Source organism: Scyliorhinus torazame, chromosome 17, assembly GCF_047496885.1.
Source record: "Scyliorhinus torazame isolate Kashiwa2021f chromosome 17, sScyTor2.1, whole genome shotgun sequence".
Taxonomy (NCBI): Eukaryota; Metazoa; Chordata; class Chondrichthyes; order Carcharhiniformes; family Scyliorhinidae; genus Scyliorhinus; species Scyliorhinus torazame.
The window spans coordinates 48,081,591-48,108,179 of record NC_092723.1 but is presented as its reverse complement, the minus strand read 5'-3'; positions in this window follow the sequence as shown (position 1 = coordinate 48,108,179).

Here is a 26,589-nt window from a genome sequence, read left to right as displayed (position 1 = left end):
CTAATCTCTTCATATTTCATTTTAAAATAGCCAGTTACCATCAAAGTTTTTCAAACTGATTATCTTAGCCTCTCGTGGCAAAACCTGAGTGCCTTCCAGATATTGCAGCTCGTGGTCCCAAAAGCAGTAGACACGGTCTGTCAGTTAAACTGCATCTTATTTGCAGCCTTCTACCCCTGGGCTGCCCTGGAACAGTCCTGGCATTGTCATCACTCCATGATGGACTGCAGGTTTTTGCAAGCCTCTCACATGCCTACACAGCTGCCAGCTGTATATTAAATTAGCAGCACGGTAGCATGGTGGTTAGCACAATTGCTTCACAGCTCCAGGGTCCCAAGTTCGATTCCCGACTTGGGTCACCGTCTGTGTGGAGTCTGCACGTTCTCCCCGTGTGTGCGTGGGTTTCCTCCGGGTGCTCCGGTTTCCTCCCACAGTCCAAAGATGTGCAGGTTAGGTGGATTGGCCATGCTAAATTGCCCTTAGTGTCCAAAATTGCCCTTAGTGTTGGATGGGGTTACTGGGTTATGGGGATAGGGTGGAGGTGTGGGCTTGGGTAAGGTGCTCTTTCAAAAGAGCCGGTGCAGACTCGATGGACCGAATGGCCTCCTTCTGCAATGTAAATTCTATGAAATTACATTGCGTGCATGATGCTCTGAAGCTCAAAGATTGTGTGAAAATGTTTGTGCTGATGAAATCAGATCTGTATACTACCTCTGCAAGGTATCGGCAGATTGTTTGTGCCCCCTGCCACATTCTTCTCTCCCTCCCAATTCTGCTTTGAATCTTTCCTGCTTCCCCCACTTCCACTGACAATGAGTTTGAGTGTCTCCTTAATATCAGGCATACTCTGACTGATCCCGAGTAAATAACTCCGCCCAGTTTAGCCATATTTTTGAAGCCAATTCCATTGCATCAGGGAGATGTTCCGACCTGCTCCTGCCAACGGGAATTAATAGGATACATCATAAAATTCCACTCTGGCACTAACTTGGCCTACCACTGGAATACTGGAGGGAGTTTAGCACAGTGGTTAGCACTGCTGCCTCACAGCGCCATGGACCCGTGTTCAATTCCGGCTTCGGGAGACTGTGTGGAGTTTGCACTTTCTCCCCGTGTCGGCGTGGGTTTCCTCCGGGTGTTCTGGTTTCCTTGCCCAAGTACAAAGATGTGCAGATTAGGTGGATTAGCCATGCTAAATTACCCCTTGGCGTCCAAAGGTTACTGGATTATAGGGATGAGATGGGGGCTGACCCAGGATGTGGTGCTCTTTCAGAGGGGCAGTGCAGACTCGATGGGCTGAATGGCTGCCTCCTGCACTGTTGGGCTTCTATGATTCTATGAACACAGATATTGGAATAACAGTTTCACAGCTGTTTTGTGTAAGGGAATGTGACTTAGAAACTTTTTGTACTCTCCTTCTGAGGTAACAGGTAACTATAGTTGTATCAATGCTGAAAGTAAGTTGTGACTGTCTGACTTTCATTTCTACTGTGGGCGTTGAAATTCTATCCTCAGCCCATACACTGTTGGAAGCATCTGTAGAGAGAGAAACGAGCTAACGTTTTGAGTCCGATGACTCTTTGTCAAAGATAACAGACAGAGAAAGTGGGAAATATTTATACTGTGGAGTGAGAATGAAAGATGAGTCATAGCCACAGAAGCCCAGGGAAACCGGGTGCTAATGGCCACAGAAACCAAGGGGAAAGAGTGCTAATGGCAGTCCCCAGAGAGAACAAAAGATGCGAAAGGCCAAACAAAGGTTGGGCCTTCCTGTGTCCTACCTCCTCTCTCTCCCTCATCAGACATGGCGCCTGGTTCCCAATTTTTCACGATTTGGCCGTTGGTCAAAAGAGAATCCTGCCCCTGATCTACCATGTCCTCAACCTGGTGCATGGCTGTGACCTGGAGATTGACCCTAACCTGGAGCAGTGCTGTTCCCTCTAATCCTTCACATCATCTGGATATGGCTGACTTTCCCACAGGCATTAAATTGTGACTGGATATAGGGGCATTTCGATGGTTAGTGCTACCATGGCCCAATGGCAAAATTTACATTGCTGACTTTGAGATTGCAAACTTGGCTGCTGTGGCCCAGACTCTGAAATCTGCTGAATGACTCCGACAGCTCAGGAAAAGAACTCCCTTGCAATTTACAACTATCCCTTTCTGTCATTTCCGTGTCTGTGGCCTCATCACTGGTGGCCACATTTGTAATGACATGTATAATCTAAGGAGAGTAAAGGTTAACAAGATAATGTTCATGCATATCAACACTAGATGGCATCACAGAGTAGTCTTATAAAAGGCTACATCTCTAAGCATTCTGGGGGAAGCTGATGAAGAAGGATAGTGTGAGGTTGAGTTAGAGTGTTGATTGTATTAAGAAGAAATAATTAATTATTGTAACATAAATTCAATACTATTATTTTGTTAGCTGATCATCAGTAGAGTGAGCGAACCATTTCAAGTAATGTAAAACAAACTAGCTTTGGTTTAAACATATAGCTCAATGTTCTTTGTAAACACTATGACTTTGGATATCTTGGAGAACAGTACAAGGAACATAACAACAGCAATCTTTGATCAAAGGCTTGGCCTGGATTTTAGTGTTCTTTAGGTCTCCTATAAACTTGTCTCTGAGATTGATTTCTAAATTTGCACCATACCCACTGTGACAGGAGAGTTTCTTTATTTTGAGAAGGTGATCTGTAACGATCTCGCTTGGCAATTGCTTTCTTTCATGGAATGCAATTGTCAATGCAAACTAATTCTTCATTATGCCATAATATGGGTCCAGAATCTCATTAATTTCAGAATTGTTCACAGTACTGGGATCTTGTGGACAGCACTGGGTAGACACCACCTCAAAAGCATTTGGCCCCGTCATGGTGATGAAAACATTTACTTTATCCTCAACTCCTATTTGGTTGGCTTTTGGCCAAATGTCTAACCTTCGTAATTACACTGGTTCCCATTGTTAGCATTGAATTCTCCATTGCCCCCAAATATGCCTTCATTGCTAATTTTTTATTTATAATTTATAAACCGGGGCCGGTTTAGCTCAGTTGCCAGGACAGCTGGTTTGTGATACAGAATAGTTCAATTATGCTGGCTAATTGAGTTAGAATGAGTTTGGGTAAGTATCCAGGTACATCCTGTGTATCTGGCCCAGGTTTCTGTCACTGAGCTCAATTATTGTGCAGGGTCCCAATGCACATCTCCCAATTAGTCCAATCTCGATGATAAAGCTGATACTGGAAAATTTTGATAGTTTGATTTGATTTATTATTGTTACATGTATTGGTATACAGTGAAAAGTATTGTTTCTTGCATGCTATACAAACAATGCACACCGTACATAGGGAAGGAAGGAGAGATTGCAGAATATAATGTTACAGTTATAGCAAAGTGTAGAGAAAAGGTCAACTTAATACGAGGTAAGTCCATTCAAAGGTCTGATGGCAGAAGGGAAGAAGCTGTTCTTGAGTCGGTTGGTACGTGACCTCAAACTTTGGTATCTTTTTCCTGACGGAAGAAGGTGGAAGAGAGTATGTCCGGGGTGCGTGGGGTCCATAATTACGCTGGCTGCCTTTCCGAGGCAGTGGGAATTGTAGACAGAGTCGATGGATAGGAGGCTGGTTTGCATGATGGATTGGGCTTCATTCACAACCTTTTGTAGTTTCCTGTGGTCTTGGGCAGAGCAGGCTCCATACCAAGCTGTGATACAACCAGAAAGAATGCTTTCTATGGTGCCTCTGTAGAAGTTGGTGCGAGTCGTAGGTGACATGCCAAATTTCCTTTGTCTTCTGAGAAAGTAGAGTTGTTGGGCTTTCTTAACTATAGTGTTGGCATGGGGGGACCAGGACAGGATGTTGGTGATCTGGACACCTAAAAACGTGAAGTTCTCGACCCTTTCTACTTCGTTCCCATTGATGTAGACAGGGGCATGTTCTCCACTACGCTTCCTGAAGTCGATGATAATCTCCTTTGTTTTGTTGACATTGAGGGAGAGATTATTGTCGTCGCACCAGTTCACCAGATTCTCTATCTCATTCCTGTACTCTGTCTCGTCATTGTTTGAAATCCGACCCACTACTGTGGTGTCATTAGCAAAGTTGAAAATCGAGTTGGACGGGAATTTGGCCACACAGTTAAAGGTGTACAAAGAGTATAGTAGGGGGCTGAGGACACAGCCTTGTGGGGCACCGGTGTTGAGGATGATCGTGGAGGAGGAGTTGTTGCCTTTCCTTACTGATTGTGGTCTGTGGGTTAGAATGTTCAGGATCCAGTCGCAGAGGGAGGAGCCAAGGCCAAGGGCACGGAGTTTGGAGATGGGTTTCATAGGAATGATGGTGTTGAAGGCTGAGCTGTAGTCGATAAATAGAAGTCTGACATAGGTGTCTTTGTTATCTAGGTGTTCCATGGTAGAGTGCAGGGCCATGGAGATGAGTCTGCTGTGGGCCTGTTGCAGCGGTAGGCGAACTGTAGTGGATCAAGGCAATCCGGGAGGCTGGAGTTGATGCGTGCCATGACTAACCTTTTGAAGCACTTCATGATGATGGATGTCAGAGCCACTGGAAGATAGTCATTAAGGTACGCTGCTTGGCTTTTTTTTGGTACAGGGATGATGGTCGTCTTCTTGAAGAAGATAGGGACCTCAGATTGTTGTAAAGAGAGGTTGAAGATGTCTGCGAATACCCCCGCCAGCTGATCTGCGCAAGACCTGAGTGCCCGTCCGGCTACCCCATCCGGGCCAGTGGCTTTCCGGGGGTTGACCTTCGAGGAGGCTGCTCTGATGTCTGCAATGGTTATCTCAGATTGGTCAATGTTCATCAGCCTTTTATTTCTCAAATGAAATGTTGGGCACGATTTAACCGGAAAACAACCCATGTCTGGTTTTGAGCATGGTTAGCGGGATGCTTCTGGGCGGTTGCAGCATTGAGAAACACTGGCCTCGGGGAGTTTATCCCCGTTTCTGGTGAGCCCACCAGGAAAGACTTCTGTATGTCGGGGTGCCATTTTGTCAGGCTGCCCCGATCTTTCCCCCCTCCCCCCCAACCTCGGGAAGGCCCCCGGGACAAACCCCTCACCACCCCCTCCACCTGACAAGGCTCTCCCAGACCCGTTCTCTGGCACTGCCAAAATGGCACCTGGGCACTCTGGCACTGCCAGCCTGACAATTCCCCAGTAGCCTGGCAGTGGACTACCAGCCTGGCAGTGCCATCTGGCTACCCTGCCATGGTGGCACTACCAGGGTGCCCAGTGGCACTGCCAGGATTCGAGGCTGACAATGCCAATGTGCCCAGATCCCAGAGGGAGTGCCAGGGTGCCACCCTGCCCTGTCCTCGACCTCTCGGGGGTCTCCAGTGGCCCCGGGGGTTACCCCCCCCAGGTGCCATTATGACTGGCAAAGGATGTAATGCAAATAGGTTTTAATGACGTATTTGCATCAATTTAGCTGGCACGGCACACTTTGCTCTGGCACTCTGTGATTCTCTGTTTCACGGGGGCGGGAATTACATGCACGCAAATCACTTGTGATCTCAATCAGCGTGGCCCTGGCATGGTGGACCTTGCGGTGGGCCAAGGGGGTAACATCTGAGGGGAAGTTGCCCCTTGAGTCCATCCGAGGGCCACCTCAAGCTCCCCCCCCCCCCCCCCCCCCACAATGTACTACCTACCCACCCCTCCTCTTCAAGACGCCCCCGGCACCTCCCCCCCTCCCCCGGAACCAACTTAATAGGGAGGACCCCCAGGGAGCCCCTTAATAGGAAGACCCTCCCAAGGGACATCAGCAATAGGGAAACCCCCAGTGACTTCTAAAATATGGAGCACTGCCCGGAACAACTGCAATAGTGAGACCCCCCATGAACCAGGGTAATAGGGAGACCCGCCAGGGCCCCCGAACTAAAGGGGGCCTTGACTACAGACGCTCCCGCCCCCCCCCCCCCCCCCCCCCCCCCCCCCCCCCCACCACAGACCCCGGCCACTTCAATCCCCCTGGAAAAGAGACTCCTGTCTGAAAGCTAGAGAGCAGTCCAGACAGGGGCAGTGAAAAAAGTTACTGCTGTAACAGTTGCCTGGAAGCATGTGTCTGATCCTCGACGAAGAACAGCTGTGACCTGTGTCTCAACCCCACAGATCCATTAGCTGCAAACCATTCATATCTTTCTAGCAGTAGGCTGTGATTGCCAGCTTCTACAAACCAGCTGCAGCCTTGATACATTCATCTCCCTTCTTCGACCTCTGCCTTCCCGTCACACCTGAAGCCAATCCCGAATGCCTCGGTGTCCCCCAACCCTCAAGTACGGGGGTGACCTAACACCACCCCCCAGGACCCCTGTAATAGGGAGGGCCCTCACAGGGACTCCTGTGATAGGGAGACCCCCAACAGGGAAAACTGATAGTGAGACACCTCATAGGGACCCCTGTGATGTGGCCCCCCACAGAGAGGCCTGTGATAGAGAGACCCCCAGAGAGACCTCTATGATAGGGAGACACCTCACAGGGCCCCCTGTGATAGAGATACCCAACACAGGGCAGGGACCCCCTGACTAAAGGGACCCCACAAGAATCCCCTGACTAATGGGACTCGCTGACTTAGGGACCCCCCCCCCCCCCCGGACCCCCCCCCCCCCCCCCATCCAACAGACCCCACTCCCAGAAAAGAGACCGCTGTCTGGAAGCTGGAGATAGTCCAGACAGGAGATGTGGGAATCAATACTTACCTTGCAGCTCCAAGTGCCCATTCCTCCATGGAGAGTAGCTGTGACTGCATCTGGTTCCCACCGATCCACTATATGCAAGCCATTCATAACTTTCGAGTCATGGTCTGTGATTGACACCTCGTAAAAGCCATCTGCAGCTTTGATCCATTCGTATCCCTTCACGCTTCAGTAGCCTAAGTGGTGAAACCATAATGTCTGTAAACATTGACCTCATCAAAGAGACGTAAGTGCAGTGAAATCACATGCTTGCGCGATTGGTTAGGACCAATTTGCGGTGCGTGGCAAGGGAGGGGGGAAGTGGATGCCCACCGCAGAACCTCGCTATCGGTCATCCCGTTCAGGATGGGGAACTGACAGTGTGATTCCCTGGGACTCTCTCAGCCAATTGCACCTTTTATTTGTGAAGCCCCTTATGATTGCTGCAGTTTAGTTTTTATTATGTTGTTATAACCTGCCTGCTTACCATTGGCTGGGGACTAATGACAATCCCACAATCCTGTGGGAGTATGAGCTTCCCCAATGAGGGGGGCGGAGAAACCATTAGTAAACTCTATGTATAAATAAAGCTGGCCAGTTTGGAACCAGCAGGAAAGGAGTGTGCAGCAAGGGAAGTTGCTGCTGCTGTTATATATATATATATATATGTTATTGTAAATAAATGTTATTACTTTGTATCCTTAAAACTCATGCTGGATAGTCTTCGTGGCCCTCACAAAATATGTCAACCCAATGTTGGTATTTACTGAATGTGTTACTCAACTGTTTCCATTTCTAATTGCATGTTACTTCATTTGTTGGTTGGGAAATCTACCATCCATCAAAAGAACAAATTCATTGCTATTACTATGTAATCCATATTTGGATTTGCTTTTCCAAATTTAATATATGGAATTCCATTTAATATGTTAACCAATATTGATACTACATGAACTCATCCTTTATAGGATTACACATTTTTGTGTACCTTATATATCTAAAGATTCAAAACTTTTGTTTTTAATTTATGGCCACTATAATACAATTGTTATGCTTAGGATTTTCCAGTAAATTTTCCTTTGGTGCAAAAATACTCATGAATATTTTGTTTTATATCTTTGGAGTCAATTCTCACAATATTATATTAATTTTGTATTGTTACAATTCCAGCTTACCATGGAGGTCAGTTACTGAACACGTTAACAAGGGTCTGCCAATGTACTTTTACAGAGAATAAAACATTTATTAAACAGGAAAAATGAACACTATTATCAGCAGACCCAAGGATTGGACAGGTTTCATTACAAATACCAGAAAATTATTCAAATTCACACTACCCTTTTTATCTTGGGAGCACCTTTACAGGCACAAGACCCCAGTGAAGATTTACCACTTTCTTAAAACCAAGCTCTTGCTTGGGCTTGGTGCAAACAATTTTCTTCTGGTAAATTTCTGAGCATTTACTGGGCACCTTTTCCTCAGCTGGTATCTTTCTCTGAGACGCAAGAACCCAAATCCAAAATGACTATTATTTCAACTTCAGAGCAAACCCTAAACTCAGCTCCCCAGCAGGATTGCAGGAGAGTTTAGAACTTCTGCCTTTACTCTTTGGCATACCCACAGTGACTGACTGCCCTTTTGCCTTTCCCTGAGTCTCCCCGGACCTCTGTAGCTAGGTAACAACACAGTTTATTTTTTACTTTATGATTTTTTTTCTAAATTCACAAAACTACCAACCCCCTTTGTCAGCCATCTCTTCACTTCAAGGGTTGTAAAACTTCATTAAAAATGCATGGACATAAACAGGGTCTCCATATTTCCTGGCACCCAATACACAATCGATACTCAGGATGAAACTAGAACCATGTTTCACCTTTCTTAACCCAAAAATACAAATATAAATGAAACTTAGATTATGCATTTTTCCTAAGATTATTTGTCTGTATTTTCAACCCCCATAGTTGTTGTATTGTGCTTTTTTATTGAAGTGTCGTTTGAAAAAGCTAGTTTCACCTCAACACCCTTTGAAGAATTAAAGTTGAGATTAATTTGGTCCTTAAAAATGGCAATCGTCAAGATGCCAACATATGTTGCAATGGACCTGAGCTTTATCATTGTCTTCAGGAAAGGAAAGAAAATTGGTTGGAAATTTCATTTTCAAGGCTGGGAATTAACTTAATGCGTATTGATCTGTTGTGTGAGATTGGTTTCTGTTAATTTTTGCTGGAATACTAAGATATCATTGAGAGTTGTCAGGAAGGGTTATTGAGTCTGATAGCATTACATGAGAGCAATGAGTTAACATGAGTTCAGGGGAAGTTGAACTACCCCGAGTTAGTGGTGATATCGAATTGTGTTAATTTAGCTTTGTTGGAATCAGCAGCTCTTCCAAACCCAGGAACCAGAAGATGCCATTGAGACTTACTGCTTGATTACAATTTAATTAATCAACTGAGAGAGGAAGAACTAAGTTCCCAGTAATGTCTGATTTTTAAAGGAGATGGTGACTTTCTCTCATTTTGCTGCGAATGGTACTTGGTTATTAAGGAGATAGAAAATTGTGCTTGTTTGATAGGGATAGTAAAAACTAAAGTAGGTTTAGAATACTGGCCAGACCCAGAATTGGTTAAAAAGCTTTGTCCTTCACTTGGCATGAAGATGATAAGAACTCTTCCACAAATTATAATAAAGATACACAAAAACATACCTTGTATTCAAAGAATGATTGCATCAAGCAAGAAGGAAAAATGCCCCCTGACATATTGGATTAGGCCAGGCACACTGGTGCTGGGCTGAGAAGGAGGGAAAATATTTCTCCAAAAGATTTGTGAAATAATTATGTCCAGACTTCCAGTTAATTTCCCAAGAAAGAAAAGGTTTGCCTTGAATGCAATCTGTGCAGTCAAAGGAATGCTGTGAGGAATCTGGGGAAAAAAGTCGAAGCAGAATATTTAAGGCAGAGTGAGAAGAATTACATAATGATTTGGATCATTTGATGTGGAAGAAGAAACATTTCTAAGTTCTTGATTTATTACATTCAGTAGTTAAAACAAAACATACAAACCCATGAGCTTATCATGATATATTTTTAATAATTATTTTATATTATTATCTGTCCGAGTATTTGTAAAATGTTGGACGCTCATACAAAGCGCAAGAAAGGCATGTTACATAATTTCAAATAAGACTGACATGATTGGAAAAAATAACAGAATTTATTCAAACACATGAATAGCTTAGCACAGAAAGTAAACACCACCGACATTGAATGGTGAGGTTGTGGCATAGTGATGTTGTCACTGGATCGGTTGGGCAGAATTTCCCACTACTTTTTCAATGCATTGGTTCCAGTGGGAAAACTGGAAAGAATCCCATCAGTGCCGACGGCAGGAAATCTCCCCCAATTTTCAGCCTCTTTACCTGATTTTGTTTTCTATGCGATTCATGCCTCTGATACGCTCGCCCCAGGAAAACCTAATCTCTGTAATCAGTGAGGCGCTCCTTTTAAACGCCCCCCCAGAACTTATTCCAAGTCAAGTTGGGGGATAGCTGCCAGGAAGACAGCACCAAGAGTTTCGGAGGGAAGTGTTACCAAGCTCCTGGTTGGTGTGGGGCACAAGCGTGACATCCACTACACTCAATCACGCAGACATCCATCACACAAGGTCACCAACACCACTGGGGAGGCTGTGGCTGTGATAGTGAGTGCCAGCTCGCTTCATGAGAGGATGGAGCAAGAGTGCTTGAAGAAGATGAATGACCTTCCATGTGCAGCCAGGGTAAGTCTGCCCACTCATTCCTCCCACTGCACCCCTTAACACACACATCACACCCCCATGGTGATCTTTCACCTAGCCACCTCATGAATTCCCAACTCTTGTCATGGTCTTCTCCCCCCCCAACCCCCACCCCATCCCCCGTCCCCCTGTCCCCTATCCCCTGTCCCCCGTCCCCCATGGTCCCTCCAGTCGATTATCTGTTCCTCACATACCCGCTCCTATGCATGCCAGACTTCATCGCCATTTGACCCGGCAAGACTCCTGCCTACTCTATCCCCATCTGTCTCATTGCACGACAAACCTGCCTGCTGGAGCCATGCCAGAGCTGAGAAACCTAAAGACTTTTAAGGAGAGAAGCCTTGAGCTGGCAGACGAGGAGCAGGACTGCACCTGTGCAGAGGGTCAAGTGGGGGTAGAAGTCAAACGTGAGAACCCTTGACCCATGCAGCCATGGTGCAAGCCTCATGTGAGTTAGCTTTCTCCCATCACTTATCCCCTGTGATGCATTAATGCCATCACACTTTCCTCACTTCCCAATCAGTCCACCAGTCCGGACCACCTTTTCTCCCTCTGGAGATCACAGACCAGAGACCGAGGGAGATATCTCGGAGACAAGCATCGAAGAGTCGTCACAGCTGTCACCTTCTCATTCCACCATATCTCAGTAGGGACAAATAGTAGATAGTCTTCTGGGTCACTCACTGGTGAGCACCTCACAGCTAAAGATCAACTGCAGGTGGAGGAAGGAACACCCTAGGGATCCAGCACTCGGAGGGATGTTGGAGCCTAGGATTTAGCTGAGCCGCTAGTCGAAGATGTGCCCCTCGGTCCAGTCGTCCCAGAGTTGCTGGAGCTACTTAGGCAGAGTTGTGAGCATAAGGAATGGATGACAGCATCACTCCTCAGACTGCAAGTCCAACGCACCAAGACCAACACTGCGAGGGTGATGTCCGCAGTGGGTACCTTGGTGCAGGATGTGCACTCCCTGGTGGGGGATGTGCACTCTATGGTTCCGCTCATTACCTCCATGGCTGTGGGCATGAGCTCCATGGTGCAGAGTCTCAACTGCATGGTGCAGATACTACTGTGACTGTGACAGAGGATGGTGGGGCTTCTGGATCGCACTATAACGGTCCCTCTGGCACATGGAGGAGTTCAGGTGCCCCGGGCACCAGAAGAGAAGCGGATAAACAGGAGGGCAGTTTTGGGCTTTTCACTCAGGAGACCTTGGCATGTCCAGCTCATCACCCCCCCCCCCTCCCCCCCCGCCCCCCACTCCTTGCGAATGATATACCTCCAGCCCCACACACCGAGGAGGGCAGCACTGCAACAAATGTGCAGCCTGAAAGTAGGCCTGAACCCTCGAGGTCCATGTCCACCAGGGAACATCCGCCAAGATAATCTCAGACAACAGGGCATGAAAGTTAGCAGGCCGCCTCATCCTCAGCTGTGAATCCTGGGGATACACCTAGATGTAGCGGGAGGGTGAGGAAGATAGCACGGTAGCACAATGATTAGCACTGTTGCTTCACAGCGCCAGGGACACGAGTTCGATTCCCGGCTTGGGTCACTGTCTTTGCAGAATCTGCACGTTCTTCCCATGTCTGCGTGGGGTCCTCTAGGTACTCCAGTTTCCTCCCACAGTCCAAAGATGTGCTAGTTAGGTGGATTGCTCACACTAAAATGCCCCGTAGTTTCCAAAAGTTAGGTGGGGTTGCTGGGTTATGGGGATAGGGTGGAGATGTGGGCTTAGGTAGGGTGTTCTTTCAGGGGCCGGTGTAGAACTAATGGACTGAATCGCCTCCTTATGCACTGTCAATTCTATGATTCTGTAGGCACCTAGTGGCACCCAGTGGCCATAGGTGAACCTAGGGCACTAGTAGAGATAAGTCACCATTGTAATAACTCACTTGTATTATTGTATTAGAAATCACTTTGTTCACCCTTCCAGATCCTCCATGCTTTTATGTCATGGTCCGCAAACCCCATGCTACTCAACAGATGCAACATGGATGGAACTTACAAACAAAAAGGGGGCAATCCATTGCTGGGCATGTACTATTGGGCTCCAAATAGTCAGGTAGGTGTAGAAGAGCCGATCTGCAGGCAAATCTCAGAGAAGTGAAAAAATGATAGGGTAATAATAGTCGGGGATTTCAATTTCCCTAATATTTATTGGGATAGCCAAAATGTGAAAGGCCTAGAGGGGGTGGAATACAAGTCCATCCAAGAGAGCTTTTTGAGCCAACACGTAGAAAGTCCTACAAGTGTCATTCTAATTTTATGGAAAGAAGTCGGGCAAGTAGCAGAAGTGTCAGTGAGGGAGCATTTCGGTGATAGTGACCATAACTCGTTAAGACATAAAGTAGTTATGGAAAAGAACAAAGACTAGAAAGAAAGGTTCTGAATTGGGGAAAGGCCGATTTTAATATGCTAAGATGGGTTCTGCCTAAAATGGAATGGGATCAACTACTTGTCAGAAAATCCGCATCAGACTAGGGGGAGTATTTCAAAAAGGAGATAGAGAGAGTGCAAAGCCAACATGTTTCTGTAAAGGTAAGGATGGGATCAAAAGGTCCAGTGAACCCTGGATGTCAAGATATATACAGGATTGGATAAGGGAAAAAAGGGAAGATTATGGCAGATTCCGGATGCTCAGAACAATGTGGGCCCGAGAGGAATATATTAAGTGCAGGGGGTAATTAAAAATAAATTAGGAGAGCAAAGAAGGGGCATGAAAAAATGCTGGAGGGCAAAATAAAGAAACATCCCAAGGTGTTTTATAAGTCTATTAAGGACAAAAGGATAACCAGGGAAACGGTAGAGGCAATTATAATAATATTCTTTATTGTCACAAGTAGGTTTACATTAATACTGCAATGAAGTTACTGTGAAAAGCCCCTAGTCACCACATTCCAGTGCCTGTTCGGGTACACAGAGGGAAAATTCAGAATGTCGAATCCTGAATGGCAATCTAAGGCTGGAACAAAGACAGAGGTGAGGTATTAAATTAATATTTTGCATCTGGGTTCTCTATGGAGAAAGACGATATAGGTATAGAAAGCAGCGAGGGGGATAGTGATATAATTGAACAGATTAGCATTGGGAGAGAGGAGATGTTAGCAGTTTTAGCGGGTTTAAGAGTGGATAAATTCCCAGGCCTAGATGAGGGGTGGGATTCTCCGGTTGCCAACGCCGAAATCGAGTTTGGTGATTGGCCGCAGAATCCACGTTTATGCTGGAATTGAGGGTGGCGCCGTTTTGCGATACTCCACCCCCTCATAACGGCGTACTCGGGAGTACAGCGCACGCCATATGGACGGCCTCAAGAAATCACCTGAGGTCCTCCCCCGATGGGCCGAGTTCCCGACGGCATGGGGCGCGTGTCCTCACAACGTTCGGGGACCTCGCGTGGCGGCTGCGGACTGTGTCCAGCACCTCCACTGTCAGGGGGGAGGAGCCATTCCGCTGGTGGAGGGGCTTCGGTGGGGGCTGGGGGGACTGGTGGGGGATGGTCCAGGGATGTCGAGGGAGGTTACAAGGGGAAAGTCTTTGGTAGGCCGGTTCCGCGCGTGGCTGACGCCATGCGCATATGTGGCCACGGACCCGGCCATTTGTGGGCATATCCGGGGGGGCTTTATGCTGGCGGAGGATCGGTGCGGGGGGGGGCGCCGACTTTCTGGTCGTAAGACCAGAGGGATCCTGCGGACATAGCCGCAGAATCGGCAAATCTATCCCAAGATGTACCCTAGGCTGCTGTGTGAGGAAAAGGAGGAGGTTGCAGGGACTCTGAAGCAGATTTTCAAATCTTCTCTAGCTGCAGGTGAAGTGCCAGAGGACTGGAGTACAGCTAATATGGTGCCATTATTCAAGAATGGAAGTAGGGAGAAAACAGGTAATTGGAGGCCAGTGAGACCGACATCAGTGACAGGGAAGTTATTAGAAAAAATTCTGAGGACAGAATTAATCTCCATTTGGAGAGGCAACGATCAATCACGGATAGTCAATATGGGCAGCGGCACGGTGGCGCAGTCGTCAGCACTGCTGCATCATGGTGGTTATTTAATGAGTGACAAATCTTATGACTTTTAGACAAAAAGCCAAAACTGCAAACTTCACTGATTTAAGTGTCAATTTCAACAAATTTGAATTTAAAAAATCATAATTCTGATATGATGTGTCTTGAGGGTGATTAAAAAGGCATTTAGCGGTGATTTACATTTTGTTTAAAATTTTTTATTCTCCTCTTTTTTCACATTTTCTCCCAAATTTACACCCACCAACAATAAACAATAAGCAGTAACGAATAGAATGTCAATCCCCATATCAACAACAACGATCCCATCCTCCCACCAACCCCCAAACAACTGCCTGCATGTTAACCTAACCAAATAACAAAAAGGAATCAGGAATCACCCATAGTCACCATTAACACATACAGTCCCCCTCCCCCCAAACCCTCCCAACCCCCCCCCCACTAATATTCACTGTTATCCAATTCTTGAAAGTGCATAATGAATAACGGGTGGAGAGGTTGCTCTCCATCCCAACAGGATCCACCTTCGGGCGATCAACGAGGCGAAGGCTACAACATCTGCCTCCGCCCCCGTTTCCAACCCCGGCTGGTCCGACATACCAAATATGGCCTCCCGAGGGCCCAGGTCCAGTTTCACGTGCACCACTTTAGAGATTACCCTAAAAACCTCCTTACAGTAATCCTCCAGCTTTTGACAGGACCAAAACATATAAACGTGATTTGCGGGCCCCCCGTAATGTTCACACACATCTTCTACCCCCTCAAAGAGCTGGCTCATCCTCGCCCTTGTAAGGTGCGCTCTATATATCACATTCAGCTGTATCAGCCCCAACCTCGTGCACGAGGTGGAGGCGTTCACTCGCCAGAGCAGCTCACACCAGAACCCCTCCTCCATACCCTCTCCCAACTCTTCCTCCCACTTTGCTTTGATCCCTTCCAGTGGTGCCTTTTCCCCTTCCCAAATAGTCCGATAAACCGCCGACACTACCCCCTTCTCCAGTCCCCCTGTCATCAGCACCTCCTCCAGCAATGTGGAGGCCGGCTCCACCAGGAAGCTCTGTATCTCCTTCCTGGCAAAATCTCAAACCTGCATGGATCTAAACATTTCTCCCTGCTCCAGCCGATACTTTGCTTCCAGCTCCTTCAATCCTGCAAACCGACCCCCAAGAAACAAATCTTTTAGTGTCTTAATCCCCTTCTCCTCCCATTTCTGAAAATTTCCGTCCCACTTCACTGGCTCAAATCTGTGGTTCCCCCGAATCGGCATTTCCCTTGGCCCTGCTCCCAACCCGAAGTGTTGGCGAAACTGCCTCCAAATTCTCAATGAAGCTATTATTACCGGAAACCCTAAGTATTTCCCCGGGGCCATCGGGAGCGGTGCTGTTGCTACGCCTTCAGTCCCTACCCCCTACACAAACTCTCCTCCATTCTGACCCACTGGGAATCAACCTCTCTGACCCAGCTCCACATCTTCTCCAAAATCGCCGCCCAGTAATAATACATCAGGCTCGGAAGACTCAAACCCCCTGCCTGCCTTCCCCTCTGTAGCAGCACTTTTCTAACTCTGGCCAACTTCCCTTCCCCATATGAATGAAGTAATCATTACTTCAATCTCTCTAAAAAATGCCTTTGGCAGGAAAATCGGCAGGCATTGAAAAATAAACAAAAATCGCGGCAACACGTTCATTTTAACCACCTGTACCCGACCCGCCAGTGACTGAGGGAGATCATCCCACCTTGCTAGATCAGTTTTCACTCTCTCCACCAAACTAGAAATGTTGTACCTACAGAACCCCCCAACCTACTCCCGAGCAACCTGCACCCCTAGGTATCTAAAGTGAGTCCCTGCCCTATGGAATGGCAGCACCCCCCCCCGCCCCCCCACTCCCGGTCGGGACACCACAAAATACTCACTCTTGTCTCGATTTAATTTGTACCCTGAGAAAGATCCAAACACCCGAAGCAGCTCCAATATTCCCCCTATTGACACAATTGGTTCTGACACGTATAACAACAATTCATCGACAGAAAAGGACACACTATGCTCTATCCGCCCCCGCTCTATCCCTTTCCATACCTCCAAGCTTCTTAACGCGATGGCCAACGGCTCAATCGCGAGTGCAAACAGTAGTAGGGGCATAGGACATCCCTGCCTAGTTCCACGGTGGAGAGAAAAGTATCTAGAGCTGATGTTATTTGTACGGACACCCGCCCTTATATAGTAGCTTTACCCAGTTCACAAATCTTGGTCCAATCCCAAACCGCTCCAGAACTGCCATCAAGTACCCTATTCTACCTGGTCAAACGCTTTCTCGGCATCCAATGCCACAACCACCTGTTTCCTTCCCCTCCGCCGGTGCCATAACCACGTTCAATACCCTTCTAACATTTGAAAAGAGCTGCCTCCCTCTCATGAACCCCGTCTGATCTTCACCTATCACCTTTGGGAGGTACTTCTCCAGCCTACCTGCCAGTACCATCGCCAATACATTTGCGTCCATGTTTACAAGTGATATGGGTCTACACACCTTACCTTATCTTTTTTAAGCAACAGGGAAATCGATGCCTGCCCCAAAGTTTGTGATAACACTCCCTTCCCTATCGTCTCCTCAAACTTCCCCACCATCAGGGGTGCCAGCTTATCCTTGAATTTTTTAATAATATTCCACCGGAAACCCATCGGCCCCGCCACCTTCCCCAACTGCATCCTCCCGAGCGCATCCTTTATCTCCTGCTCCACTATCGCTCCTTCCAATGTAGCCCTGTCTCCCTCCTAAACCTTGGATACTCCAGCCCATATAGAAATTCCTGCATCACCCGGTCTCCCCCAGGTGGCTCTGACCTGTACAACCTCTCATAGAATTCCTCAAAGACCTTGTTAATCTGATCCGGAGCCACCACCAACTTCTCTGTCCTGTCGCGCACCTGAACAATTTCCCTTGCCACCGCCTCGTTCTGAAGCTGACCCGCTAACATACATCCCGCCTTCTCTCCATGCTCGTAAACTGCCCCCCTTGCTTGCCTCAATTGGCGTACCGTCTTCCTGATAGATAGTCGGTCAAAGCTTGCCTGTAGTTCCTTCCTCTTTTCCAGTTTTGCTGGGTCCCCATCTTCTGCGTACCTCCTATCTACCTCCAGCATCTCATCTATTACCCTCTAATGCTCCAACCTCTATTCTTTGTCCACCCTAGCCTTAAATGAGATCACCTCACCCCTCAACACCTCCTTTAGAGCCTCCCAGCCAACTGCCTTCGACATCTCACCCGTACAGTTGAAACCTACGTATTCCTCAATTACTTTTTCAATTTTGTCACAAATTCCTCGGTCCCCCATCTAATTTCCACCCCGGCCTCTGTGCTACCCCCTTCTCCAGTACCATATCCACCCAATGCGGAGCATGATCTGATACTGCATTTGCCGAGTACTCCGACCCCTTAACCCCAGCCAGCAAAGCCTTCCCCGCCACAAAAATGTCGATCTGCAAGTAGACCTAATGGACTGCCGAGAAAAACGAATACTCCCACTCCCTCGGGTGCAGAAACCTCCAAGGGGTCACCCCCCCCATTTCCAACATTACCCCAGCCAACGCCTTATAAATGTAAAATAATCTTTATTGTCACAAGTAGGCTTACATTAACACTGCAATGAAGTTACTGTGAAAAGCCTCTAGTCACCACATTCCAGCGCTTGTTCGGGTACACAGAGGGAGAATTCAGAATTCTCAGCTGCTCCAGGAATTGAACCCGCGCTGCTGGCCTTGTTCTGCATCACAAACCAGCTTTCTAGCCCACTGAGCTAAACCAGCTCTCTGCCCCACACAAACCCAGATCCCCATCCCCATCAGACCCCCTGACCCCCTCACTCCCTCCCTACAACTACCCCCACCTGCCTAACAGAACTTCTCATGTCAATGATCAGAACCGCAACCCTGTGGAAAGATCTCCTCAACAAGGAGAGGCTGGATAGGCTGGGACTTTTTTCTCTGGAGCGTAAGAGGTTTAAGGGTGATCTTATAAAATAATGAGGGGCATACATAAGGTAGATTGTCAACATCTTTGCCCAAAGGTAGAGGAGTCTAGAACTAGAATGCATAAGTTTAAGGTGAGAGGGGAGAGATACAAAAGAGACCAGAGGGGAAATTTCTTCACACAGAGGGTGGTGAGCATCTGGAATGGACTGCCAGAGGCAGTGGTAGAGGCGGGCACAATTTTTTCCTTTAATAAACAGTTAGACAGTTACATGGGCAGGGTGGGTATCGAGGGATATAGGCCAAATGCTGGTCAGTGGGACTAGCTTGGTGATAGAAACTGGCCGGCATGGACAAGCTAGGCCAAAAGGCCTGTTTCCATGCTGTAAACATCTATAACTCTATGACTCCCTTTGATAGCGACAGGTCCCTTAACTGTAGTTGCAGCCTGCTTCTGAGTGCTTTGTGTCCAACTGGAAGCCCAGCCTGTTAATCAAGCGGGCTCCCAGGTGGGGAACCTGTCAAGAAGAATATGCATGTAGCATTCAGGGAAACCAGCACCCTTTCAATACTATCTCTCTGAATGAAATAATATCATCGCATAGTCATCAAATGGGCCTACCAACATGCATTTGAGAATCCAACTGAATAATTTGATAGATCCAAGAAAATTCTGAATTTTTATGTCCTGAAAGACATGCATTTGGGAAACATTTTCTTGATAGAATTATGCTTGAGTTTTCAATGCGATACAGTTTCAGGAACTTTCTGTCATGTGCCCCCTCAGTACGATGGCGGCACTCTTTCGTAGCAAAATTACAATTTAGTTAACAGGAATGAAATTAAAAGCAGGAGGAGGACAGAAGGATGATCAGTGATCCTCTATATTCCATTACAATGACTAAGCTTTGCTGTTGGAGCACTGTTTGGAAGCAAGCCCAGAATGGTATTGTTTGATAAATCTGCTGCATTACCATAGTCATTAATTCTCTGGTGTGAACGTTGTTGGGAATTAAAGAAATTGAGTACACTGACACTTGGGAGCTACGCAGGCAGACATTAAAATTACCTCCACCAGACAAATTGCAGAGACTAATTTTCAAGTAGAATAATAATAATCTTTATTGTCATAAATAGGCTTACATTAACACTGCAATAAAGTTACTGTGAAAAGCCCCTAGTCGCCACATTCCGGCACCTGTTCGGGTACACAGAGGCAGAATTCAGAATGTCCAAATTACCTAACAACACGTCTTTTGGGACTTGTGGGAGGAAACCGGAGCACCCGGAGGAAACCCATGCAGACACGGGGAGAACTTGCAGACATCACACAGACCGTGACCCAAGCCGGGAATCGAACCTGGGATCCTGGAGTTGTGAAGCAACAGTGCTACCCACTGTGCTACCGTGCTGCCCATGTGTTCCTCTCTGACAATTTGCTCTGAATTTTCCATCTCCATCAGGAATTTTTTTAAAAGCCTGAAGTACTCACAAATACCTCTAATTGGTGACAACACTTTTACTGTATAAATCTCACAATCTAAAACTCCCTAACTTTGAGGGTTGGGAAACTCAGCAACTAACTCTATATTTTCCATTAAAGGTGTATCATTAAGACAGATTACCAATTTATTTCTGTCAGAAACCATGGCACAGATTTTGCTTTATCACCAGATGAAAACTCTTGCCTTTGAATACTTAAGATGGTTATGACTCATTTTTAATCTGAGTTTGTTATACATATAGAATCACAGAATCACGGCATAGCTCTTTGAAACAGCTATCCAATTAATCTTGCTCCCCTGCTTGTTCCCCGTATTTCAGCAATTCTTTTCCTTTTCAAATATTTATCTAATTCCCTTTTGAAAGTCATTAATGAATCTGCTTCCACCGCCCTTTCAGACATTGCATTCTTGATCATAAGAACTTGCTGTGCAAAAATATATTTTCCTCCTGATGTCCCTGGTTCTTTTGCCAATTATGTTCAAGCACTGTTCTCTGCTTATTGACCCATCTGCCACTGTAATTGGTTTCTCCTTTTTTCCTCTATCAAAATACTTCAAGGTTTCTTTTAAATCTCTGATAAGTTCCCTGCTTTAAGGATATCAACCCACGTTTCTGGCATCTCTCTAAGTAACTACATAGATACATAGAACATACAGTGCAGAAGGAGGCCATTCGGCCCATCGAGTCTGCACCGATTCACTTAAACCCTCCCTCCCACCCAATCCCCATAGCCCAATAGCCCCTCCTAATCTCTTTTGGACACTAAGGGCAATTGAGCATGGCCAATCCACCTAACCTGCACGTCTTTGGACTGTGGGAGGAAACCGGAGCACCCGGAGGAAGCCCACGCAGACACGGGGAGAACGTGCAGACTCCGTACAGACATTGACCCAGCGGGGAATCGAACCTGGGACCCTGCCACTGTGATGCCACAGTGCTAGCCACGTATGCTACCGTGCTGCCCAAACTGAAGTGTTTCATGCCAGTACCATTCTAGTAAATCATCTCTTTACGCTCTTTCAAGGTTATTACATCCTTCCTAATATATGGGGGAGAATTGTCTGGCCCCCTGGCAGCAGGTTTGCAGGTGGGGGAGCCCGTGAATTTTTGTGGGATCCTCCCTGCAACTACCCATCCCACTCTGGTCACGATTAAACTGCAGGAGGGTGAGGCCAAGGGTGTCCACCCTTGTCTCTCCAATTGAGGCCCTCTAATGGCTGCTTAAGGGCTGCTTTCCACCTGCTGAAATTTTCAGGCCAGTGGGAGGAAGTCAGGGACTGGGTTGGGGCATAGGGAGGCTGGCAGGTTAACCTGCTTTGGCCAAGTGTGGGAATGTGGGGTGACCTCCTCCGCATTCCCCCCTTACCATTTGGGATATACATAGAAAGCTTACATCGAAAATAGAGGTGGGAGTAGGTCATTTGGCCCTTCGAGCCGTCTAATCCTAGTCTACTTGAATCTGATCCCTTTTCAATTCACTGACATTTTCTCCCCTCGGGGTAAATATTTTCACATGTGATATTCTCTTGTGTTTTTCCATAACTACTTTAACCCTAATAATACTATGATTGTTATTTCCCTAATGTTCTCATATAGAAACTTGCACCACCTGCCTGACATTATTCCCAAGACCTGCTTGCTTCCCTAATGTGCTGAAATATAATGATGAAGAATATTCTTGTACACAGTTCAGCCCTTTTCTCTGCTATTTTCCAAATCTATATTAACATCATGGAAGTCCCCTAATACCACTACTCTAACATTCTTGCGTCTTTCTGAAATTTCTTTTTCCCATGAATAGATTCCTCATGGGGTCTTTGTTTGTGGAGGATTTCTCATAGAGGGTTGTTAGCTTGGGCAGGGGTTTGGGGGTGGGAGGGAGGGGTGGGGAGGGGGGGGGGAGTACTCCCATTCCTCCTAGTCTGTAAGCAGTGCTATAAAGATTCTTACCTTCTCTCTAAGCTGTCGTCAACTCCCTTCAGATGCTAGGTTTCCTGAGGCCTGGGAAACCTGGTCGAAATCAGTTTAACCTATAAGACAAGTTGAATCATAGGCTGCCAGCCTCACTATAACAGTTAAATTACCAATCTGACTCCAGGGAGAGGGTTGACAGCTCACCCCTTGTCAGAACATCCACTAAAGCCAGATGTGGGCAGCTTTTGGATGCCGGTTGGGTTTGGGTTTAAGATTTCAAAACAATGTTGGTTTGAGACCTAAAGTCCAACCTCTACCTACATGACCTCTACCTGTAGGACCTCAGGAGTCACATTTCCTTTTTTTCTTCTCACTTAAGGGGCCGGTGAGCACATTTTGGAAAGATGACTTTTTTTTTTTAAAGTCACGGAATTAAGAAAAGAAACAATTTCTGAGTGAAAATAAAGCAATGTCATTGTTAAAAAAAAGAGGAATTAATAAAAATGACCAAAGTGTAAGAGGGCCAGAGTGCCTGTGCCAGGCTCACTACCAGTCTCAGGGTGCTCACTCTACTCACTCTCACCAACTCTGAGTGAGTGAGTGTATTTGTTGGTAAGAGTGAATGAGAAATCAAAGACTGGGAGTAAGGCCGCCACCCACTCACCCTCACGTTTCCACGGACACACACTCAATCCGTCACTCTCTCACTCTCACTCACACATTTAGTCATTCTCTCACTTCCATACACACACACTCTCTCACTCTTATACGATCACATATATCGTGATGGAATGTAATATTTACCAAAAACTGTAGTCGGAGGTTGGAACGGCGGTTCCTGGCGGGCTGTGCCCTCCTGGGAGTGGCTGCAGAGCCGCAGTTCTTTGATGTTAGCTTCTATAGGGTGGGAATCGGCCCTCACACATGCGCAGAAGAAAACCACGTGGAATGGCATGAAAAGCAGTTCAGGTGAACTTGAATTGTTGTGCCATTAAACAGAAGCTGTCCCAAGAAGCAGGACATGGAGCCAGGGGAAGGGCTGGGGGGTGGAGGGAGAAGGTCTCAAATCAAGAACAAAGTCTCAACCAAATAGTGGGAAAGAAAGAGGTCAGGACAGGGGCAGGGATCAGAAATGGTTCCAGGTGACAGTCATAGGTAAACTCTACAAAGGTAGAGTTCAAAAACAGACCCCAGGGGAAGGTCCTAGGTAAGGGAGGAGGACAGAGATCAGGAACAGATCCTGTTCAGTAAAGTTGAGAGAAAGAAGCACTGGAAGAGGCTTCACGTTAAAGAGAGAGTTACAAGGGGCAAACCTGGAGCAAAGCAGGCTTGAGAGAAACCCTGAAGGTTTGAGGAAACAGCTAAGTTTGGTGACATCTGCCTTTTGGAGCAGTGGTGTCCCGCTTAGCATGGTGAAAGATTTGAAACTGTGGAGGTGTAGCTCCAGTGTACGTGGAGATCCAGGGGAAAGGAATCTCAGAAGGCAAGTCAGATAGCCTGGTAGTGGATCGTTTTAGAAGCTGTCCTTGTGTTAATTACTTTTGGAGAGAATTCCCAGGTAAGTTATTTACCCATGGAGATTGCCAACCCTTGTGAGAAAGACAGAGGCCAGCGGTCCTGCTGAAAGTCAATGGCTTTTTGGCTAGCACCTTGCACCCCAGCTATGGTGGGGCTGGAAATCATTTTGGGTTGTTTCAGTCATTTGCTTGGAGTGTGGTGTGTCTGACCACAGTTTGCCTGTTAATTCACATGTACCGCATACACTCCTGAATATTAGACTGTAAGATATTTATATTTAATTGTTTTATGTTTCCAAAATTGTATGTGTATTGCTGAACAAAATGGACATTTTGTTGAAGCTTTTTGTCTTTCACTCATCAGAATAATCAGAAGAATACCAATGTAAGGGCAGACAACAAATTTACACTGTATAATAAGAGAGTGCTGACTGGTTAGCAAGTAGGTTGTGATTGGTGGAGGCATTGCCATGGAGAATGCACCAGTTGTTAATGACTGATAATTAACTGTTTAAGCTGCAACTATGCAGCAGTAGCAAGTGTGGTATTCACCAGTGAAAAGATGCTGCCAAAAAGGCATTTTGCTATCACACAAATGAGTATTATGGTGTATGAATTTTAGTGCCCGTGTGATGTTAGGTATGTAGGCTGTACATCCCAAAGACTGGTGGAACATGCCAAATATCATGTCCTTTCTGCAGTTCGCAGCAGGCAAGGCACAAACCATACCCAACCAGCCCGTGCTCGCAAAGCTTAAAACACAGGGCAAGGTTCTCCATTATTGGGACAATGACCCCACGCTGGCGTCAAAACGGTATAGTTTTACTCCTGAAAATCCTGCATTAAAGGGACACGTATTCCCAGCCCTGGAGGGGCCGAGCAAGGACCCGGAGTAAATCTTGCAGCTTTTGCTGCAGATATGGACCCCCTCACTTCCAGGTCAGAGGCTGCACATGCGCACGGCGCTCGGCCCCCTGATGCAATGCCCAAACACCCCAACGTCCCAACTCACCTATAAGGAGGTCCTCAGGCCTCCCATCACCTCCTGTAGCCATGCAGGCACCCCTGATCACTGACACGGAAAAAGTGCCAGCTTGCCACTTTGGCACTGCCAGCCTGATCCTGCCAGCTGGCAATGCCACCTGGGCAGCTTACAAGTGCCGTTCCATCTGATCCCTGTTTGTGGAGACTATCACTGAACGAGCTCGCCCGAGATCTCCAAGACGAAGGGGTTAGATTCCAACGCCTTGGTAAGATTATGGAGGTGCATATTAGAGTGAGACTACCTGACTCACTCTAATATGCTCAGTAGCTAAAATGAGCAACGGGATTCTCCGTTCCTGAGATGAAGTGTTTCACTTTGGCGCAGGATTCATGGACTTCCATGACAGCAAACCTGGCGCCGCACCTGGACTGATTCTTCTATTGTTAAGGGGCTAGCACCGGCGCCAGGTGGAACACAATCGCTTTCAATGAGAAATGGCGCAGGCTTCTCCGGGTCCGTGATTGACACTCAGGAGGCTGACAAGCTGCAGCCGCACATACTCACTTCACTCACCGCACTTAGCATCCGAACCAACAAGATGGCAGCAAGCAGAGCAGCCCCGAAATTCACAGACGCCGAGCTGGAGACCACCCTGGATGCAGTGGAGGAGCGGCTGTTGACCCTGTACCCCGGCCCAGGAAGGTGGCTGCCAGCCACCGCCATTCGCTGTGCCTGGGCGCAGATGGCGCCGAGTGCCGTCAGCAACACTGTCCGGACCGGCCATCAGTGCCGGAAAAAACTGCACCACCACCTCAGGGTGGCCAGGGTGAGTTGGCAGCACTGTGCTTCTGGCAGCAACCTGCATCCCACACACCCGTGACATGACCACCTCCCCACCCGGAGGGGGGGGGGGCTAACCCCCACCCTGCACCACATGCCAGCACCCATACCAGCCACTTTGGCCAGGTGCCCTGGCCACTGGGGCCACCAGCTACCCACCCCCTGGGCTGCATGCGTCGGTGCGTCTAACACTGTCAATTTCTGTTTCTCCTCCCCGCCCACCCCCCTCAGGAAAAGGATACTCATAACCGCCGGGAGCCCGAAAAACCTCGAGGGAAACTGCCAGACCTGCAGCCACTGGCCATGGCAGAGCAGAGAGCCCTGGGTCCGACCCGGAGGAAAGGGAAGTCGTCGGAATGGAGTTCGGCCATGGGCAAGGAAGGGAGACCCTGCTGAGTTGCGGTTCCCCGTGATACGTGGAGATGCAGTCGCAGAGCCAGGGACTACATGAGGGGTTGTCGGCGAGAGTCCAGCACCTGCCGGTGCACTGCTCCACGTGCAGGAGCAGGAGGTGGTGCCGACGATGTTTGCCGCCCAGGCCAACACCACAAGTTGGCATCCAAGGTGGAAGCATTGGGGGCGACGGTTTCGGCAATGGATCAGAATGTGCAAGGCCTGGGGCATTCTGCGGAATTCTGTGCAGGCACTGACCGAGGCCCAGGACAGGGTTACCGCCTCACAGGCAGCCATGTACCAGAGCCACCTGGACATCGCAGCGTCGCTCCTGAGCATGGCACAGTCACACAGGCCATGGCTGGGAACGTTGGCGGCATTGCCCAGGCACTGAGCGACATGGCACAGACATAGGGGGAGATGGCCCAGTCCCAGAGGGAGATGGCGCAGTCACTGGTTGATGTGACACAGACCAGAAGATGGGGGCACAGTGAATGTGTGATGTGGCGCAGTCCCAAACAGAGATGGTTCAATCTCTGTGCTCCATGACCACGAGCATGCAGACCCTGGTTCAGACCAGAGCAGGTCTCCAGGACTGGCAGCACCAGGTGACAGGGGAGCCTCAGGGACAGCTCCACTTGCACCCCTGTCCCATGTAGTAGCCCGGGGGCCATCGGACACCCCGAGGAAGGATAAGGTGATGGGGCCTGTGCCGTTGACGCTCGCACAGGAGATGCCGGAACATCACAGCACCTCAAACACCCTTCCTCCTGTCCCTGGTGCATCTGGTGGGCAGCGGGTAGAACAGGGCGGCACCACGTCACCTGGGTCACCCAGCAGCAGTCTGACCCATCCAGGCCCGGTCCCCCCCCCCCCCCCCCCCCCCGAAGATGGCCGCCAATGGGGACCCAATGCGGGAATCATAGCAGGCCTCCTCTACTCCTGATG